At 43.9% G+C, this 20674-nt stretch overlaps 1 long non-coding RNA gene across 7 annotated transcripts in view; it reads left to right on the top strand.

The window, feature by feature from the left end:
- Positions 1–20674, top strand: part of LOC307181412 — a 505184-nt gene that overhangs the window by 407158 nt on the left and 77352 nt on the right. For 2 of the 7 annotated variants that reach the window (XR_013826727.1, XR_013826730.1), the window contains exon 6: positions 9869–9946. The exons of the other annotated variants lie outside the window; for them this stretch is intronic. This is a non-coding gene — a long non-coding RNA (uncharacterized lncRNA). The remainder of the gene's footprint in view (positions 1–9868; positions 9947–20674) is intronic. 7 annotated transcript variants of the gene reach the window in all.

Here is a 20674-nt window from a genome sequence, read left to right as displayed (position 1 = left end):
CGAACCTCTCCAATCCTATCACTGCTGCGTTTATGCCCCTGTACACATGCTTGATTCTCTTTCGGAGACATAGCAATCCATAGGTTTTAAGATACTTACAAGTCAGGTACATTCTTAGGTGTTTAATATGCGGTGTTGAGTCCATTTCGTTGAGCAAGGAGTAGCTCTTGTCTATTCCATATTTGGCTTAAGGAACTTTATCTGTGCTCATTTCAATCTCTGGTTTTATGCAGCACCCCAACTCACCTTTACCCTTAAGCAAGAATAAGTTGGTTTTCTAAATTTGAGACCCTGTTCTGTTCTGTAATTCAGTTCCTGTGTAGCCAAGTTTACATTCCGTGTATTACTGATATCTTATGATGTTTCTTTTTCTGTGTGACTTATTTCAGTTAGAATCATCATACCTGAATCCACTCATTGTGCTGCTAAGGGCCTGATGACACAGATTTCATTGCTGAGTGATATTGCTTTGTAAGTAAATACCACAACTTCTTTATCCATTTTTCACTTTCTGCGATGTTGAACTTGTACTGTAAACGAGGTTCTTGTAAACAGAGCCGTTCCAAACTTTGGGGTGGCTGTGTCTTTTTTATTTTAATTTCCCTAAGCTATAGGACCATAAGTGGCAGTGCCCTAGGCTCTGTTGCTTTGTTTTTTAGATGTTTCAGGAAACACCATACACTTCTCCCGAGTGTCTGTTGGCAATTTACATCCCGCCCATCAGCATAACAAGGCTCCCAGTTCTCCATGGCCTGTCCTGCCTTTCTGGATTTTACACTTTTTTCAGATGGCCCTTTTGACCGGGGGGAAGTGAGACTTCATTGTAGTGCAGATTTCCTTTGCAAGCTTGCTTGGTTGGCCAAAAAGGGCGTATGCGTTTTTTCCTGAATATATTCAGGAAAAAACGCATACGCCCTTTTTGGCCAAGTGCATCATTGTGGACGTTCTGCCTCTTTTCCTATGCTTTCAATGCAATTCCAGTCTACCTCCTGAAATCGGTTTCCTGCAATTCTGCCCCGCTTTCAAGTCCTCTTGGCAGCCTTACTTCAGTCTATTTTTGGACGATAGCTGTCATTTATAACTCTGCAGGTTTGTGAATTACAGTGCCCCTGAGCTCCTATCTTCAACTCGCTTTCTTGTGACCTGGCCGCAACACCACAGGATGGCTTCAGGCCCTAATCTGGTTCCGGCCCGGCATGCTGAGCCTTTGGTTAATTCCTCTTCCTGGTGGGAAATGAGAGTTAAATTTGCCCGTCCAGACACCTCCAGCTAGCCTCTCATTGGTTCTCGCTATTCCTGTTCATGTTCCGCAGAAATTGCAAACTGGGCCAAATAAGAGGTTAAAGGTGCTGACTCTCCAAGTGGGGAGAGTGTTAGTAAAGCGTCTGGAATGTTGCACCCGAGTACCAGGGGAGGAAAACTGAGACATATTTGAACACGTCTCCTGTTCACATGGTTGATCATACTTGGGTTCCACATGCATGTTTTAGCTGAAGGAAGAATACCTTAAACCTGGGTAGTTGAAACCCGTGGAATGGGTACCATGCAATATGACTTCAAAGGGTCTTCATTTGCTCACCGCACCTCTCCAATCCTATCACTGCTGCGTTTATGCCCCTGTACACATGCTTGATTCTCTTTCGGAGACATAGCAATCCATAGGTTTTAAGATACTTACTAGTCAGGTACATTCTTAGGCGTTTAATATGGGGTGTTGAGTCCATTTCGTTGAGCAAGGAGTAGCTCTTGTCTATTCCATATTTGGCTTAAGGAACTTTATCTGTGCTCATTTCAATCTCTGGTTTTATGCAGCACCCCAACTCACCTTTCCCCTTAAGCAAGCATAAGTTGTTTTTCTAAATTTGAGACCCTGTTCTGTTCTGTAATTCAGTTCCTGTGTAGCCAAGTTTCCATTCCGTGTATTACTGATATCTTATGATGTTTCTTTTTCTGTGTGACTTATTTCAGTTAGAATCATCATACCTGAATCCACTCATTGTGCTGCTAAGGGCCTGATGACACAGATTTCATTGCTGAGTGATATTGCTTTGTAAGTAAATACCACAACTTCTTTATCCATTTTTCACTTTCTGCGATGTTGAACTTGTACTGTAAACGAGGTTCCTGTAAACAGAGCCGTTCCAAACTTTGGGGTGGCTGTGTCTTTTTGATTTTAATTTCCCTAAGCTATAGGACCATAAGTGGAAGTGCCCTAGGCTCTGTTGCTTTGTTTTTTAGATGTTTCAGGAAACACCATACACTTCTCCCGAGTGGTTGTTGGCAATTTACATCCCGCCCATCAGCATAACAAGGCTCCCAGTTCTCAATGGCCTGTTGCCTTTCTGGATTTTACACTTTTTTCAGATGGCCCTTTTGGCCGGTGGGAAGTGAGACTTCATTGTAGTGCAGATTTCCTTTGCAAGCTTGCTTGGTTGGCCAAAAAGGGCGTATGCGTTTTTTCCTGAATATATTCAGGAAAAAACGCATACGCCCTTTTTGGCCAAGTGCATCATTGTGGACGTTCTGCCTCTTTTCCTATGCTTTCAATGCAATTCCAGTCTACCTCCTGAAATCGGTTTCCTGCAATTCTGCCCCGCTTTCAAGTCCTCTTGGCAGCCTTACTTCAGTCTATTTTTGGACGATAGCTGTCATTTATATCTCTGCAGGTTTGTGAATTACAGTGCCCCTGAGCTCCTTTCTTCAACTCGCTTTCTTGTGACCTGGCCGCAACACAGCAGGATGGCTTCAGGCCCTAATCTGGTTCCGGCCCGGCATGCTGAGCCTTTGGTTAATTCCTCTTCCTGGTGGGAAATGAGAGTTAAATTTGCCCGTCCAGACACCTCCAGCTAGCCTCTCATTGGTTCTCGCTATTCCTGTTCATCTTCCGCAGAAATTGCAAACTGGGCCAAACAGGAGGTTAAAGGGACTGACTCTCCAAGTGGGGAGAGTGTTAGTAAAGCGTCTGGAATGTTGCACCCGAGTACCAGGGGAGGAAAACTGAGACATATTTGAACACGTCTCCCGATCACATGGTTGATCATACTCTAGGTTCCACATGCATGTTTTAGCTGAAGGAAGAATACCTTAAACCTGGGTAGTTGAAACCCGTGGAATGGGTACCATGCAATATGACTTCAAAGGGTCTTCATTTGCTCACCGAACCTCTCCAATCCTATCACTGCTGCGTTTATGCCCCTGTACACATGCTTGATTCTCTTTCGGAGACATAGCAATCCATAGGTTTTAAGATACTTACAAGTCAGGTACATTCTTAGGTGTTTAATATGCGGTGTTGAGTCCATTTCGTTGAGCAAGGAGTAGCTCTTGTCTATTCCATATTTGGCTTAAGGAACTTTATCTGTGCTCATTTCAATCTCTGGTTTTATGCAGCACCCCAACTCACCTTTACCCTTAAGCAAGAATAAGTTGGTTTTCTAAATTTGAGACCCTGTTCTGTTCTGTAATTCAGTTCCTGTGTAGCCAAGTTTACATTCCGTGTATTACTGATATCTTATGATGTTTCTTTTTCTGTGTGACTTATTTCAGTTAGAATCATCATACCTGAATCCACTCATTGTGCTGCTAAGGGCCTGATGACACAGATTTCATTGCTGAGTGATATTGCTTTGTAAGTAAATACCACAACTTCTTTATCCATTTTTCACTTTCTGCGATGTTGAACTTGTACTGTAAACGAGGTTCTTGTAAACAGAGCCGTTCCAAACTTTGGGGTGGCTGTGTCTTTTTTATTTTAATTTCCCTAAGCTATAGGACCATAAGTGGCAGTGCCCTAGGCTCTGTTGCTTTGTTTTTTAGATGTTTCAGGAAACACCATACACTTCTCCCGAGTGTCTGTTGGCAATTTACATCCCGCCCATCAGCATAACAAGGCTCCCAGTTCTCCATGGCCTGTCCTGCCTTTCTGGATTTTACACTTTTTTCAGATGGCCCTTTTGACCGGGGGGAAGTGAGACTTCATTGTAGTGCAGATTTCCTTTGCAAGCTTGCTTGGTTGGCCAAAAAGGGCGTATGCGTTTTCTCCTGAATATATTCAGGAAAAAACGCATACGCCCTTTTTGGCCAAGTGCATCATTGTGGACGTTCTGCCTCTTTTCCTATGCTTTCAATGCAATTCCAGTCTACCTCCTGAAATCGGTTTCCTGCAATTCTGCCCCGCTTTCAAGTCCTCTTGGCAGCCTTACTTCAGTCTATTTTTGGACGATAGCTGTCATTTATAACTCTGCAGGTTTGTGAATTACAGTGCCCCTGAGCTCCTATCTTCAACTCGCTTTCTTGTGACCTGGCCGCAACACCACAGGATGGCTTCAGGCCCTAATCTGGTTCCGGCCCGGCATGCTGAGCCTTTGGTTAATTCCTCTTCCTGGTGGGAAATGAGAGTTAAATTTGCCCGTCCAGACACCTCCAGCTAGCCTCTCATTGGTTCTCGCTATTCCTGTTCATCTTCCGCAGAAATTGCAAACTGGGCCAAACAGGAGGATAAAGGGACTGACTCTCCAAGTGGGGAGAGTGTTAGTAAAGCGTCTGGAATGTTGCACCCGAGTACCAGGGGAGGAAAATTGAGACATATTTGAACACGTCTCCCGATCGCATGGTTGATCATACTCTAGGTTCCACATGCATGTTTTAGCTGAAGGAAGAATACCTTAAACCTGGGTAGTTGAAACCCGTGGAATGGGTACCATGCAATATGACTTCAAAGTGTCTTCATTTGCTCACCGAACCTCTCCAATCCTATCACTGCTGCGTTTATGCCCCTGTACACATGCTTGATTCTCTTTCGGAGACATAGCAATCCATAGGTTTTAAGATACTTACTAGTCTGGTACATTCTTAGGCGTTTAATATGGGGTGTTGAGTCCATTTCGTTGAGCAAGGAGTAGCTCTTGTCTATTCCATATTTGGCTTAAGGAACTTTATCTGTGCTCATTTCAATCTCTGGTTTTATGCAGCACCCCAACTCACCTTTACCCTTAAGCAAGCATAAGTTGGTTTTCTAAATTTGAGACCCTGTTCTGTTCTGTAATTCAGTTCCTGTGTAGCCAAGTTTCCATTCCGTGTATTACTGATATCTTATGATGTTTCTTTTTCTGTGTGACTTATTTCAGTTAGAATCATCATACCTGAATCCACTCATTGTGCTGCTACGGGCCTCATGACACAGATTTCATTGCTGAGTGATAGTGCTTTGTAAGTAAATACCACAACTTCTTTATCCATTTTTCACTTTCTGCGATGTTGAACTTGTACTGTAAACGAGCTTCTTGTAAACAGAGCCGTTCCAAACTTTGGGGTGGCTGTGTCTTTTTTATTTTAATTTCCCTAAGCTATAGGACCATAAGTGGAAGTGACCTAGGCTCTGTTGCTTTGTTTTTTAGATGTTTCAGGAAACACCATACACTTCTCCCAAGTGTCTGTTGGCAATTTACATCCCGCCCATCAGCATAACAAGGCTCCCAGTTCTCAATGGCCTGTTGCCTTTCTGGATTTTACACTTTTTTCAGATGGCCCTTTTGGCCGGGGGGAAGTGAGACTTCACTGTAGTGCAGATTTCCTTTGCAAGCTTGCTTGGTTGGCCAAAAAGGGCGTATGCGTTTTTTCCTGAATATATTCAGGAGAAAACGCATACGCCCTTTTTGGCCAAGTGCATCATTGTGGACGTTCTGCCTCTTTTCCTATGCTTTCAATGCAATTCCAGTCTACCTCCTGAAATCGGTTTCCTGCAATTCTGCCCCTCTTTCAAGTCCTCTTGGCAGCCTTACTTCAGTCTATTTTTGGACGATAGCTGTCATTTATAACTCTGCAGGTTTGTGAATTACAGTGCCCCTGAGCTCCTTTCTTCAACTCGCTTTCTTGTGACCTGGCCGCAACACCGCAGGATGGCTTCAGGCCCTAATCTGGCTCCGGCCCAGCATGCTGAGCCTTTGGTTAATTCCTCTTCCTGGTGGGAAATGAGAGTTAAATTTGCCCGTCCAGACACCTCCAGCTAGCCTCTCATTGGTTCTCGCTATTCCTGTTCATCTTCCGCAGAAATTGCAAACTGGGCCAAACAGGAGGTTAAAGGGACTGACTCTCCAAGTGGGGAGAGTGTTAGTAAAGCGTCTGGAATGTTGCACCCGAGTACCAGGGGAGGAAAACTGAGACATATTTGAACACGTCTCCCGATCACATGGTTGATCATACTCTAGGTTCCACATGCATGTTTTAGCTGAAGGAAGAATACCTTAAACCTGGGTAGTTGAAACCCGTGGAATGGGTACCATGCAATATGACTTCAAAGGGTCTTCATTTGCTCACCGAACCTCTCCAATCCTATCACTGCTGCGTTTATGCCCCTGTACACATGCTTGATTCTCTTTCGGAGACATAGCAATCCATAGGTTTTAAGATACTTACTAGTCAGGTACATTCTTAGGCGTTTAATATGGGGTGTTGAGTCCATTTCGTTGAGCAAGGAGTAGCTCTTGTCTATTCCATATTTGGCTTAAGGAACTTTATCTGTGCTCATTTCAATCTCTGGTTTTATGCAGCACCCCAACTCACCTTTACCCTTAAGCAAGAATAAGTTGGTTTTCTAAATTTGAGACCCTGTTCTGTTCTGTAATTCAGTTCCTGTGTAGCCAAGTTTACATTCCGTGTATTACTGATATCTTATGATGTTTCTTTTTCTGTGTGACTTATTTCAGTTAGAATCATCATACCTGAATCCACTCATTGTGCTGCTAAGGGCCTGATGACACAGATTTCATTGCTGAGTGATATTGCTTTGTAAGTAAATACCACAACTTCTTTATCCATTTTTCACTTTCTGCGATGTTGAACTTGTACTGTAAACGAGCTTCTTGTAAACAGAGCCGTTCCAAACTTTGGGGTGGCTGTGTCTTTTTGATTTTAATTTCCCTAAGCTATAGGACCATAAGTGGCATTGCCCTAGGCTCTGTTGCTTTGTTTTTTAGATGTTTCAGGAAACACCATACACTCCTCCCGAGTGTCTGTTGGCAATTTACATCCCGCCCATCAGCATAACAAGGCTCCCAGTTCTCCATGGCCTGTCCTGCCTTTCTGGATTTTACACTTTTTTCAGATGGCCCTTTTGACCGGGGGGAAGTGAGACTTCATTGTAGTGCAGATTTCCTTTGCAAGCTTGCTTGGTTGGCCAAAAAGTGCGTATGCGTTTTTTCCTGAATATATTCAGGAAAAAACGCATACGCCCTTTTTGGCCAAGTGCATCATTGTGGACGTTCTGCCTCTTTTCCTATGCTTTCAATGCAATTCCAGTCTACCTCTTGAAATCGGTGTCCTGCAATTCTGCCCCGCTTTCAAGTCCTCTTGGCAGCCTTACTTCAGTCTATTTTTGGACGATAGCTGTCATTTATAACTCTGCAGGTTTGTGAATTACAGTGCCCCTAAGCTCCTTTCTTCAACTCGCTTTCTTGTGACCTGGCCGCAACACCGCAGGATGGCTTCAGGCCCTAATCTGGTTCCGGCCCGGCATGCTGAGCCTTTCGTTAATTCCTCTTCCTGGTGGGAAATGAGAGTTAAATTTGCCCGTCCAGACACCTCCAGCTAGCCTCTCATTGGTTCTCGCTATTCCTGTTCATCTTCCGCAGAAATTGCAAACTGGGCCAAACAGGAGGTTAAAGGGACTGACTCTCCAAGTGGGGAGAGTGTTAGTAAAGCGTCTGGAATGTTGCACCCGAGTACCAGGGGAGGAAAACTGAGACATATTTGAACACGTCTCCCGATCACATGGTTGATCATACTCTAGGTTCCACATGCATGTTTTAGCTGAAGGAAGAATACCTTAAACCTGGGTAGTTGAAACCCGTGGAATGGGTACCATGCAATATGACTTCAAAGGGTCTTCATTTGCTCACCGAACCTCTCCAATCCTATCACTGCTGCGTTTATGCCCCTGTACACATGCTTGATTCTCTTTCGGAGACATAGCAATCCATAGGTTTTAAGATACTTACTAGTCTGGTACATTCTTAGGCGTTTAATATGGGGTGTTGAGTCCATTTCGTTGAGCAAGGAGTAGCTCTTGTCTATTCCATATTTGGCTTAAGGAACTTTATCTGTGCTCATTTCAATCTCTGGTTTTATGCAGCACCCCAACTCACCTTTACCCTTAAGCAAGCATAAGTTGGTTTTCTAAATTTGAGACCCTGTTCTGTTCTGTAATTCAGTTCCTGTGTAGCCAAGTTTACATTCCGTGTATTACTGATATCTTATGATGTTTCTTTTTCTGTGTGACTTATTTCAGTTAGAATCATCATACCTGAATCCACTCATTGTGCTGCTAAGGGCCTGATGACACAGATTTCATTGCTGAGTGATATTGCTTTGTAAGTAAATACCACAACTTCTTTATCCATTTTTCACTTTCTGCGATGTTGAACTTGTACTGTAAACGAGGTTCTTGTAAACAAAGCCGTTCCAAACTTTGGGGTGGCTGTGTCTTTTTGATTTTAATTTCCCTAAGCTATAGGACCATAAGTGGAAGTGCCCTAGGCTCTGTTGCTTTGTTTTTTAGATGTTTCAGGAAACACCATACACTTCTCCCAAGTGGTTGTTGGCAATTTACATCCCGCCCATCAGCATAACAAGGCTCCCAGTTCTCCATGGCCTGTCCTGCCTTTCTGGATTTTACACTTTTTTCAGATGGCCCTTTTGACCGGGGGGAAGTGAGACTTCATTGTAGTGCAGATTTCCTTTGCAAGCTTGCTTGGTTGGCCAAAAAGGGCGTATGCGTTTTTTCCTGAATATATTCAGGAAAAAACGCATACGCCCTTTTTGGCCAAGTGCATCATTGTGGACGTTCTGCCTCTTTTCCTATGCTTTCAATGCAATTCCAGTCTACCTCCTGAAATCGGTTTCCTGCAATTCTGCCCCGCTTTCAAGTCCTCTTGGCAGCCTTACTTCAGTCTATTTTTGGACGATAGCTGTCATTTATAACTCTGCAGGTTTGTGAATTACAGTGCCCCTGAGCTCCTTTCTTCAACTCGCTTTCTTTTGAGCTGGCCGCAACACCGCAGGATGGCTTCAGGCCCTAATCTGGTTCCGGCACGGCACGCTGAGCCTTTGGTTATTTCCTCTTCCTGGTGGGAAATGAGAGTTAAATTTGCCCGTCCAGACACCTCCAGCTAGTCTCTCATTGGTTCTCGCTATTCCTGTTCATCTTCCGCAGAAATTGCAAACTGGGCCAAACAGGAGGTTAAAGGGACTGACTCTCCAAGTGGGGAGAGTGTTAGTAAAGCGTCTGGAGTGTTGCACCCGAGTACCAGGGGAGGAAAACTGAGACATATTTGAACACGTCTCCCGATCACATGGTTGATCATACTCTAGGTTCCACATGCATGTTTTAGCTGAAGGAAGAATACCTTAAACCTGGGTAGTTGAAACCCGTGGAATGGGTACCATGCAATATGACTTCAAAGGGTCTTCATTTGCTCACCGCACCTCTCCAATCCTATCACTGCTGCGTTTATGCCCCTGTACACATGCTTGATTCTCTTTCGCAGACATAGCAATCCATAGGTTTTAAGATACTTACTAGTCAGGTACATTCTTAGGCGTTTAATATGGGGTGTTGAGTCCATTTCGTTGAGCAAGGAGTAGCTCTTGTCTATTCCATATTTGGCTTAAGGAACTTTATCTGTGCTCATTTCAATCTCTGGTTTTATGCAGCACCGCAACTCACCTTTACCCTTAAGCAAGCATAAGTTGGTTTTCTAAATTTTAGACCCTGTTCTGTTCTGTAATTCAGTTCCTGTGTAGCCAAGTTTCCATTCCGTGTATTACTGATATCTTATGATGTTTCTTTTTCTGTGTGACTTATTTCAGTTAGAATCATCATACCTGAATCCACTCATTGTGCTGCTACGGGCCTGATGACACAGATTTCATTGCTGAGTGATAGTGCTTTGTAAGTAAATACCACAACTTCTTTATCCATTTTTCACTTTCTGCGATGTTGAACTTGTACTGTAAACGAGGTTCTTGTAAACAAAGCCATTTCAAACTTTGGGGTGGCTGTGTCTTTTTGATTTTAATTTCCCTAAGCTATAGGACCATAAGTGGAAGTGCCCTAGGCTCTGTTGCTTTGTTTTTTAGATGTTTCAGGAAACACCATACACTTCTCCCGAGTGGTTGTTGGCAATTTACATCCCGCCCATCAGCATAACAAGGCTCCCAGTTCTCCATGGCCTGTCCTGCCTTTCTGGATTTTACACTTTTTTCAGATGGCCCTTTTGACCAGGGGGAAGTGAGACTTCATTGTAGTGCAGATTTCCTTTGCAAGCTTGCTTGGTTGGCCAAAAAGGGCGTATGCGTTTTTTCCTGAATATATTCAGGAAAAAACGCATACGCCCTTTTTGGCCAAGTGCATCATTGTGGACGTTCTGCCTCTTTTCCTATGCTTTCAATGCAATTCCAGTCTACCTCCTGAAATCGGTTTCCTGCAATTCTGCCCCGCTTTCAAGTCCTCTTGGCAGCCTTACTTCAGTCTATTTTTGGACGATAGCTGTCATTTATAACTCTGCAGGTTTGTGAATTACAGTGCCCCTGAGCTCCTTTCTTCAACTCACTTTCTTTTGAGCTGGCCGCAACACCGCAGGATGGCTTCATGCCCTAATCTGGTTCCGGTACGGCACGCTGAGCCTTTGGTTATTTCCTCTTCCTGGTGGGAAATGAGAGTTAAATTTGCCCGTCCAGACACCTCCAGCTAGCCTCTCATTGGTTCTCGCTATTCCTGTTCATCTTCCGCAGAAATTGCAAACTGGGCCAAACAGGAGGTTAAAGGGACTGACTCTCCAAGTGGGGAGAGTGTTAGTAAAGCGTCTGGAATGTTGCACCCGAGTACCAGGGGAGGAAAACTGAGACATATTTGAACACGTCTCCCGATCACATGGTTGATCATACTCTAGGTTCCACATGCATGTTTTAGCTGAAGGAAGAATACCTTAAACCTGGGTAGTTGAAACCCGTGGAATGGGTACCATGCAATATGACTTCAAAGGGTCTTCATTTGCTCACCGAACCTCTCCAATCCTATCACTGCTGCGTTTATGCCCCTGTACACATGCTTTATTCTCTTTCGGAGACATAGCAATCCATAGGTTTTAAGATACTTACTAGTCAGGTACATTCTTAGGCGTTTAATATGGGGTGTTGAGTCCATTTCGTTGAGCAAGGAGTAGCTCTTGTCTATTCCATATTTGGCTTAAGGAACTTTATCTGTGCTCATTTCAATCTCTGGTTTTATGCAGCACCCCAACTCACCTTTACCCTTAAGCAAGAATAAGTTGGTTTTCTAAATTTTAGACCCTGTTCTGTTCTGTAATTCAGTTCCTGTGTAGCCAAGTTTACATTCCGTGTATTACTGATATCTTATGATGTTTCTTTTTCTGTGTGACTTATTTCAGTTAGAATCATCATACCTGAATCCACTCATTGTGCTGCTAAGGGCCTGATGACACAGATTTCATTGCTGAGTGATATTGCTTTGTAAGTAAATACCACAACTTCTTTATCCATTTTTCACTTTCTGCGATGTTGAACTTGTACTGTAAACGAGGTTCTTGTAAACAGAGCCGTTCCAAACTTTGGGGTGGCTGTGTCTTTTTGATTTTAATTTCCCTAAGCTATAGGACCATAAGTGGCAGTGCCCTAGGCTCTGTTGCTTTGTTTTTTAGATGTTTCAGGAAACACCATACACTCCTCCCGAGTGTGTGTTGGCAATTTACATCCCGCCCATCAGCATAACAAGGCTCCCAGTTCTCCATGGCCTGTCCTGCCTTTCTGGATTTTACACTTTTTTCAGATGGCCCTTTTGACCGGGGGGAAGTGAGACTTCATTGTAGTGCAGATTTCCTTTGCAAGCTTGCTTGGTTGGCCAAAAAGTGCGTATGCGTTTTTTCCTGAATATATTCAGGAAAAAACGCATACGCCCTTTTTGGCCAAGTGCATCATTGTGGACGTTCTGCCTCTTTTCCTATGCTTTCAATGCAATTCCAGTCTACCTCATGAAATCGGTGTCCTGCAATTCTGCCCCGCTTTCAAGTCCTCTTGGCAGCCTTACTTCAGTCTATTTTTGGACGATAGCTGTCATTTATAACTCTGCAGGTTTGTGAATTACAGTGCCCCTGAGCTCCTTTCTTCAACTCGCTTTCTTGTGACCTGGCCGCAACACCGCAGGATGGCTTCAGGCCCTAATCTGGTTCCGGCCCGGCATGCTGAGCCTTTGGTTAATTCCTCTTCCTGGTGGGAAATGAGAGTTAAATTTGCCCGTCCAGACACCTCCAGCTAGCCTCTCATTGGTTCTCGCTATTCCTGTTCATCTTCCGCAGAAATTGCAAACTGGGCCAAACAGGAGGTTAAAGGGACTGACTCTCCAAGTGGGGAGAGTGTTAGTAAAGCGTCTGGAATGTTGCACCCGAGTACCAGGGGAGGAAAACTGAGACATATTTAAACACGTCTCCCGATCACATGGTTGATCATACTCTAGGTTCCACATGCATGTTTTAGCTGAAGGAAGAATACCTTAAACCTGGGTAGTTGAAACCCGTGTAATGGGTACCATGCAATATGACTTCAAAGGGTCTTCATTTGCTCACCGCACCTCTCCAATCCTATCACTGCTGCGTTTATGCCCCTGTACACATGCTTGATTCTCTTTCGGAGACATAGCAATCCATAGGTTTTAAGATACTTACAAGTCAGGTACATTCTTAGGTGTTTAATATGCAGTGTTGAGTCCATTTCGTTGAGCAAGGAGTAGCTCTTGTCTATTCCATATTTGGCTTAAGGAACTTTATCTGTGCTCATTTCAATCTCTGGTTTTATGCAGCACCCCAACTCACCGTTACTCTTAAGCAAGCATAAGTTGTTTTTCTAAATTTGAGACCCTGTTCTGTTCTGTAATTCAGTTCCTGTGTAGCCAAGTTTCCATTCCGTGTATTACTGATATCTTATGATGTTTCTTTTTCTATGTGACTTATTTCAGTTAGAATCATCATACCTGAATCCACTCATTGTGCTGCTAAGGGCCTGATGACACAGATTTCATTGCTGAGTGATATTGCTTTGTAAGTAAATACCACAACTTCTTTATCCATTTTTCACTTTCTGCGATGTTGAACTTGTACTGTAAACGAGGTTCTTGTAAACAGAGCCGTTCCAAACTTTGGGGTGGCTGTGTCTTTTTTATTTTAATTTCCCTAAGCTATAGGACCATAAGTGGCAGTGCCCTAGGCTCTGTTGCTTTGTTTTTTAGATGTTTCAGGAAACACCATACACTTCTCCCGAGTGTCTGTTGGCAATTTACATCCCGCCCATCAGCATAACAAGGCTCCCAGTTCTCCATGGCCTGTCCTGCCTTTCTGGATTTTACACTTTTTTCAGATGGCCCTTTTGACCGGGGGGAAGTGAGACTTCATTGTAGTGCAGATTTCCTTTGCAAGCTTGCTTGGTTGGCCAAAAAGGGCGTATGCGTTTTTTCCTGAATATATTCAGGAAAAAACGCATACGCCCTTTTTGGCCAAGTGCATCATTGTGGACGTTCTGCCTCTTTTCCTATGCTTTCAATGCAATTCCAGTCTACCTCCTGAAATCGGTTTCCTGCAATTCTGCCCCGCTTTCAAGTCCTCTTGGCAGCCTTACTTCAGTCTATTTTTGGACGATAGCTGTCATTTATAACTCTGCAGTTTTGTGAATTACAGAGCCCCTGAGCTCCTATCTTCAACTCGCTTTCTTGTGACCTGGCCGTAACACCACAGGATGGCTTCAGGCCCTAATCTGGTTCCGGCCCGGCATGCTGAGCCTTTGGTTAATTCCTCTTCCTGGTGGGAAATGAGAGTTAAATTTGCCCGTCCAGACACCTCCAGCTAGCCTCTCATTGGTTCTCGCTATTCCTGTTCATCTTCCGCAGAAATTGCAAACTGGGCCAAACAGGAGGTTAAAGGGACTGACTCTCCAAGTGGGGAGAGTGTTAGTAAAGCGTCTGGAATGTTGCACCCGAGTACCAGGGGAGGAAAACTGAGACATATTTGAACACGTCTCCCGATCACATGGTTGATCATACTCTAGGTTCCACATGCATGTTTTAGCTGAAGGAAGAATACCTTAAACCTGGGTAGTTGAAACCCGTGGAATGGGTACCATGCAATATGACTTCAAAGGGTCTTCATTTGCTCACCGAACCTCTCCAATCCTATCACTGCTGCGTTTATGCCCCTGTACACATGCTTGATTCTCTTTCGGAGACATAGCAATCCATAGGTTTTAAGATACTTACTAGTCTGGTACATTCTTAGGCGTTTAATATGGGGTGTTGAGTCCATTTCGTTGAGCAAGGAGTAGCTCTTGTCTATTCCATATTTGGCTTAAGGAACTTTATCTGTGCTCATTTCAATCTCTGGTTTTATGCAGCACCCCAACTCACCTTTACCCTTAAGCAAGCATAAGTTGGTTTTCTAAATTTGAGACCCTGTTCTGTTCTGTAATTCAGTTCCTGTGTAGCCAAGTTTACATTCCGTGTATTACTGATATCTTATGATGTTTCTTTTTCTGTGTGACTTATTTCAGTTAGAATCATCATACCTGAATCCACTCATTGTGCTGCTAAGGGCCTGATGACACAGATTTCATTGCTGAGTGATATTGCTTTGTAAGTAAATACCACAACTTCTTTATCCATTTTTCACTTTCTGCGATGTTGAACTTGTACTGTAAACGAGGTTCTTGTAAACAAAGCCATTTCAAACTTTGGGGTGGCTGTGTCTTTTTGATTTTAATTTCCCTAAGCTATAGGACCATAAGTGGAAGTGCCCTAGGCTCTGTTGCTTTGTTTTTTAGATGTTTCAGGAAACACCATACACTTCTCCCGAGTGGTTGTTGGCAATTTACATCCCGCCCATCAGCATAACAAGGCTCCCAGTTCTCCATGGCCTGTCCTGCCTTTCTGGATTTTACACTTTTTTCAGATGGCCCTTTTGACCGGGGGGAAGTGAGACTTCATTGTAGTGCAGATTTCCTTTGCAAGCTTGCTTGGTTGGCCAAAAAGGGCGTATGCGTTTTTTCCTGAATATATTCAGGAAAAAACGCATACGCCCTTTTTGGCCAAGTGCATCATTGTGGACGTTCTGCCTCTTTTCCTATGCTTTCAATGCAATTCCAGTCTACCTCCTGAAATCGGTTTCCTGCAATTCTGCCCCGCTTTCAAGTCCTCTTGGCAGCCTTACTTCAGTCTATTTTTGGACGATAGCTGTCATTTATAACTCTGCAGGTTTGTGAATTACAGTGCCCCTGAGCTCCTTTCTTCAACTCGCTTTCTTTTGAGCTGGCCGCAACACCGCAGGATGGCTTCATGCCCTAATCTGGTTCCGGTACGGCACGCTGAGCCTTTGGTTATTTCCTCTTCCTGGTGGGAAATGAGAGTTAAATTTGCCCGTCCAGACACCTCCAGCTAGTCTCTCATTGGTTCTCGCTATTCCTGTTCATCTTCCGCAGAAATTGCAAACTGGGCCAAACAGGAGGTTAAAGGCGCTGACTCTCCAAGTGGGGAGAGTGTTAGTAAAGCGTCTGGAATGTTGCACCCGAGTTCCAGGGGAGGAAAACTGAGACATATTTGAACACGTCTCCCGATCACATGGTTGATCATACTCTAGGTTCCACATGCATGTTTTAGCTGAAGGAAGAATACCTTAAACCTGGGTAGTTGAAACCCGTGGAATGGGTACCATGCAATATGACTTCAAAGGGTCTTCATTTGCTCACCGCACCTCTCCAATCCTATCACTGCTGCGTTTATGCCCCTGAACACATGCTTGATTCTCTTTTGGAGACATAGCAATCCATAGGTTTTAAGATACTTACTAGTCAGGTACATTCTTAGGCGTTTAATATGGGGTGTTGAGTCCATTTCGTTGAGCAAGGAGTAGCTCTTGTCTATTCCATATTTGACTTAAGGAACTTTATCTGTGCTCATTTCAATCTCTGGTTTTATGCAGCACCCCACCTCACCTTTACCCTTAAGCAAGCATAAGTTGGTTTTCTAAATTTGAGACCCTCTTCTGTTCTGTAATTCAGTTCCTGTGTAGCCAAGTTTACATTCCGTGTATTACTGATATCTTATGATGTTTCTTTTTCTGTGTGACTTACTTCATTTACAATCATCCTACCTGAATCCACTCATTGTGCTGCTAAGGGCCTGATGACACAGATTTCATTGCTGAGTGATACTGCATTGTACGTAAGTACCACATGTTCTTTATCCATTTTTCACTTTCTGCGATGTTGAACTTGTACTGTAAACGAGGTTCTTGTAAACAGAGCCGTTCCAAACTTTGGGGTGGCTGTGTCTTTTTGATTTTAATTTCCCTAAGCTATAGGACCATAAGTGGAAGTGCCCTAGGCTCTGTTGCTTTGTTTTTTAGATGTTTCAGGAAACACCATACACTTCTCCCAAGTGTCTGTTGGCAATTTACATCCCGCCCATCAGCATAACAAGGCTCCCAGTTCTCAATGGCCTGTTGCCTTTCTGGATTTTACACTTTTTTCAGATGGCCCTTTTGACCGGGGGGAAGTGAGACTTCATTGTAGTGCAGATTTCCTTTGCAAGCTTGCTTGGTTGGCCAAAAAGGGCGTATGCGTTTTTTCCTGAATATATTCAGGAAAAAACGCATACGCCCTTTTTGGCCAAGTGCATCATTGTGGACGTTCTGCCTCTTTTCCTATGCTTTCAATGCAATTCCAGTCTACCTCCTGAAATCGGTTTCCTGCAATTCTGCCCCGCTTTCAAGTCCTCTTGGCAGCCTTACTTCAGTCTATTTTTGGACGATAGCTGTCATTTATAACTCTGCAGGTTTGTGAATTACAGTGCCCCTGAGCTCCTTTCTTCAACTCGCTTTCTTGTGACCTGGCCGCAACACCGCAGGATGGCTTCAGGCCCTAATCTGGTTCCGGCACGGCACGCTGAGCCTTTGGTTAATGCCTCTTCCTGGTGGGAAATGAGAGTTAAATTTGCCCGTCCAGACACCTCCAGGTAGTCTCTCATTGGTTCTCGCTATTCCTGTTCATCTTCCGCAGAAATTGCAAACTGCGCCAAACAGGAGGTTAAAGGGACTGACTCTCCAAGTCGGGAGAGTGTTAGTAAAGCGTCTGGAATGTTGCACCCGAGTACTAGGGGAGGAAAACTGAGACATATTTGAACACGTCTCCCGATCACATGGTTGATCATACTCTAGGTTCCACATGCATGTTTTAGCTGAAGGAAGAATACCTTAAACCTGGGTAGTTGAAACCCGTGGAATGGGTACCATGCAATATGACTTCAAAGGGTCTTCATTTGCTCACCGCACCTCTCCAATCCTATCACTGCTGCGTTTATGCCCCTGAACACATGCTTGATTCTCTTTTGGAGACATAGCAATCCATAGGTTTTAAGATACTTACTAGTCAGGTACATTCTTAGGCGTTTAATATGGGGTGTTGAGTCCATTTCGTTGAGCAAGGAGTAGCTCTTGTCTATTCCATATTTGACTTAAGGAACTTTATCTGTGCTCATTTCAGTCTCTGGTTTTATGCAGCACCCCACCTCACCTTTACCCTTAAGCAAGCATAAGTTGGTTTTCTAAATTTGAGACCCTCTTCTGTTCTGTAATTCAGTTCCTGTGTAGCCAAGTTTACATTCCGTGTATTACTGATATCTTATGATGTTTCTTTTTCTGTGTGACTTACTTCATTTACAATCATCCTACCTGAATCCACTCATTGTGCTGCTAAGGGCCTGATGACACAGATTTCATTGCTGAGTGATACTGCATTGTACGTAAGTACCACATGTTCTTTATCCATTTTTCACTTTCTGCGATGTTGAACTTGTACTGTAAACGAGGTTCTTGTAAACAGAGCCGTTCCAAACTTTGGGGTGGCTGTGTCTTTTTGATTTTAATTTCCCTAAGCTATAGGACCATAAGTGGAAGTGCCCTAGGCTCTGTTGCTTTGTTTTTTAGATGTTTCAGGAAACACCATACACTTCTCCCAAGTGTCTGTTGGCAATTTACATCCCGCCCATCAGCATAACAAGGCTCCCAGTTCTCAATGGCCTGTTGCCTTTCTGGATTTTACACTTTTTTCAGATGGCCCTTTTGACCGGGGGGAAGTGAGACTTCATTGTAGTGCAGATTTCCTTTGCAAGCTTGCTTGGTTGGCCAAAAAGGGCGTATGCGTTTTTTCCTGAATATATTCAGGAAAAAACGCATACGCCCTTTTTGGCCAAGTGCATCATTGTGGACGTTCTGCCTCTTTTCCTATGCTTTCAATGCAATTCCAGTCTACCTCCTGAAATCGGTTTCCTGCAATTCTGCCCCGCTTTCAAGTCCTCTTGGCAGCCTTACTTCAGTCTATTTTTGGACGATAGCTGTCATTTATAACTCTGCAGGTTTGTGAATTACAGTGCCCCTGAGCTCCTTTCTTCAACTCGCTTTCTTGTGACCTGGCCGCAACACCGCAGGATGGCTTCAGGCCCTAATCTGGTTCCGGCACGGCACGCTGAGCCTTTGGTTAATGCCTCTTCCTGGTGGGAAATGAGAGTTAAATTTGCCCGTCCAGACACCTCCAGGTAGTCTCTCATTGGTTCTCGCTATTCCTGTTCATCTTCCGCAGAAATTGCAAACTGGGCCAAACAGGAGGTTAAAGGGACTGACTCTCCAAGTCGGGAGAGTGTTAGTAAAGCGTCTGGAATGTTGCACCCGAGTACTAGGGGAGGAAAACTGAGACATATTTGAACACGTCTCCCGATCACATGGTTGATCATACTCTAGGTTCCACATGCATGTTTTAGCTGAAGGAAGAATACCTTAAACCTGGGTAGTTGAAACCCGTGGAATGGGTACCATGCAATATGACTTCAAAGGGTCTTCATTTGCTCACCGAACCTCTCCAATCCTATCACTGCTGCGTTTATGCCCCTGTACACATGCTTGATTCTCTTTCGGAGACATAGCAATCCATACGTTTTAAGATACTTACTAGTCAGGAACATTCTTAGGCGTTTAATATGGGGTGTTGAGTCCATTTCGTTGAGCAAGGAGTAGCTCTTGTCTATTCCATATTTGGCTTAAGGAACTTTATCTGTGCTCATTGCAATCTCTGGTTTTATGCAGCACCCCAACTCACCTTTACCCTTAAGCAAGAATAAGTTGGTTTTCTAAATTTGAGACCCTGTTCTGTTCTGTAATTCAGTTCCTGTGTAGCCAAGTTTCCATTCCGTGTATTACTGATATCCTATGATGTTTCTTTTTCTGTGTGACTTATTTCAGTTAGAATCATCATACCTGAATCCACTCATTGTGCTGCTAAGGGCCTGATGACACAGATTTCATTGCTGAGTGATATTGCTTTGTAAGTAAATACCACAACTTCTTTATCCATTTTTCACTTTCTGCGATGTTGAACTTGTACTGTAAACGAGGTTCTTGTAAACAGAGCCATTCCAAACTTTGGGGTGGCTGTGTCTTTTTGATTTTAATTTCCCTAAGCTATAGGACCATAAGTGGAAGTGCCCTAGGTTCTGTTGCTTTGTTTTTTAGATGTTTCAGGAAACACCATACACTTCTCCCGAGTGGTTGTTGGCAATTTACATCCCGCCCATCAGCATAACAAGGCTCCCAGTTCTCCATGGCCTGTCCTGCCTTTCTGGATTTTACACTTTTTTCAGATGGCCCTTTTGACCGGGGGGAAGTGAGACTTCATTGTAGTGCAGATTTCCTTTGCAAGCTTGCTTGGTTGGCCAAAAAGGGCGTATGTGTTTTTTCCTGAATATATTCAGGAAAAAACGCATATGCCCTTTTTGGCCAAGTGCATCATTGTGGACGTTCTGCCTCTTTTCCTATGCTTTCAATGCAATTCCAGTCTACCTCCTGAAATCGGTTTCCTGCAATTCTGCCCCGCTTTCAAGTCCTCTTGACAGCCTTACTTCAGTCTATTTTGGATGATAGCTGTCATTTATAACTCTGCAGATTTGTGAATTACAGTGCCCCTGAGCTCCTTTCTTCAACTTGCTTTCTTGTGACCTGGCCGCAACACCGCAGGATGGCTTCAGGCCCTAATCTGGTTCCGGCACGGCACGCTGAGCCTTTGGTTATTTCCTTTTCCTGGTGGGAAATGAGAGTTAAATTTGCCCGTCCAGACACCTCCAGCTAGTCTCTCATTGGTTCTCGCTATTCCTGTTCATCTTCCGCAGAAATTGCAAACTGGGCCAAACAGGAGGTTAAAGGCGCTGACTCTCCAAGTGGGGAGAGTGTTAGTAAAGCGTCTGGAATGTTGCACCCGAGTACCAGGGGAGGAAAACTGAGACATATTTGAACACGTCTCCCGTTCACATGGTTGATCATACTTGGGTTCCACATGCATGTTTTAGCTGAAGGAAGAATACCTTAAACGTGGAGAGTTGAGACCCGTGTAATGGGTACCATGCAATATGACTTCAAAGGGTCTTCATTTGCTCACCGAACCTCTCCAATCCTATCACTGCTGCGTTTATGCCCCTGTACACATGCTTGATTCTCTTTCGGAGACATAGCAATCCATAGGTTTTAAGATACTTACTAGTCAGGTACATTCTTAGGCGTTTAATATGCGGTGTTGAGTCCAT

This window comes from Stenella coeruleoalba (genome assembly GCF_951394435.1).
Source record: "Stenella coeruleoalba genome assembly, contig: scaffold_195, whole genome shotgun sequence".
NCBI lineage: Eukaryota > Metazoa > Chordata > Mammalia > Artiodactyla > Delphinidae > Stenella > Stenella coeruleoalba.
The sequence above is the reverse complement of the archived record's forward strand: the minus strand, read 5'-3'. Positions and strand labels throughout refer to the sequence as shown.